The following is a 1488-nucleotide window of genomic DNA, read 5'->3' on the forward strand; positions in this document are numbered from 1 at the left end:
AGAGAGAGAGAGAGAGAGAGAGAGAGAGAGAGAGAGAGAGAGAGTAACTCTACCAGCGAAAGACAAGCATCCTAGCATCCTACTTTCCACTCACTGAGTTTATTCTTAACCTGTTCCACTGCACCTCTGAAATCTCTTTTCTGCATTTTTCATTGGTAATCATAGCACCCTAAGTATTTTTCTAGCTCGAAAGTTTCCTTGAACTTGCATTTGTTAGTGATATTATTCTTCAGGCTTTGTTCCACATCTTTGGAAAAGGATATAGTCGATTTTACTTGATTTATCTTTAATCCCAACGCAGTGCAAAAATGATCAAGAACTCTCCCAATATTATCTATTTGTTGAGTGGAAGCCTCAGCAAAAAACAATAAGTCATCTGCGAAGAGAAAGTGAGAAATTGAGAGCCCTTCCTGACACACTCTCATAAGCATCCAGTCGCTTTACACAACATTTTCTTCAATCAAGTGAGAGAGTTTTTTCCCTCAAGTGATTCTAAGAAACAAAACTTTTAATTGAGATTTGATGGCTTGAGAGTTGAGGTTCAGGAAAATTGAATGTGAAAAGCTTTGAGCTTGGATAAGCATTGGAAGATTCCAAAATTTCATGCAATGATTGTTGTTTAAAAATAAAATTTTCACATTAAATTATTGTATTTGATTGGTGACATTTCTATTATTTCTTTTATTTGTTGCATATATATTTATATAGAATTTAAGAGTTTGATTTTTATATAAATTTGTGGTGACAAAATTTTTACATTATTTTTTAATTAAAATTCGTTATACATCATGTATACTTTTAATATATCATTATTTTTTTCCTTTTTGTGCTTTCATATCACTTATAAATAATCTTATATATATTTGTACACCAAAATCAGTCACTAAAATCAGCCACCAATATATTTGTGTATAAATACATATGTGGTTTAATTTATTTTCGATATGTATTTGTATTTCAGCATGTATTTTATATTGATAGTTAACTTTAGTGGCTGATTTTGGTGTACACATAGCATAACTCATATTTATATATCAAGTTTTAAACTTGTGTATGCTATAATTCATCCTCATGCGTGTATCCTTCACCTAGTATATTCATTGCTTTTACATGCCTAATTTGTACAAGTCAAAATCACCACCCTAATGTCCTTCTATCTCATCTTTCTGAAATGGTGTATCCATTTTAATCTGTTATACTGTTATCTTTCAAAATTGTAGATTCGTATTAAAATTAGTAATACTGTAATACTTGACTACAATAATTCATTTTATGATTAAGGCAAACACAATTTACTCAGATAGCATGCAGTTTACAAGAAGGAATAAAAATCACTATTTGACCAAAAAGAAGATGAAAAATTTGAACCACAACATAAGCAGGAGTCTGTAAAATTATTCAGTGTTTCTGTTTCAGCATGCTCATCCATCCCTCTGTTTATTCTCTGATGTAATAGCGTTAGGAATCCCTTGAAAATAGAGAGAGAGA

This window comes from Arachis duranensis, chromosome 9 (assembly GCF_000817695.3).
Source record: "Arachis duranensis cultivar V14167 chromosome 9, aradu.V14167.gnm2.J7QH, whole genome shotgun sequence".
Classification (NCBI taxonomy): Eukaryota; Viridiplantae; Streptophyta; class Magnoliopsida; order Fabales; family Fabaceae; genus Arachis; species Arachis duranensis.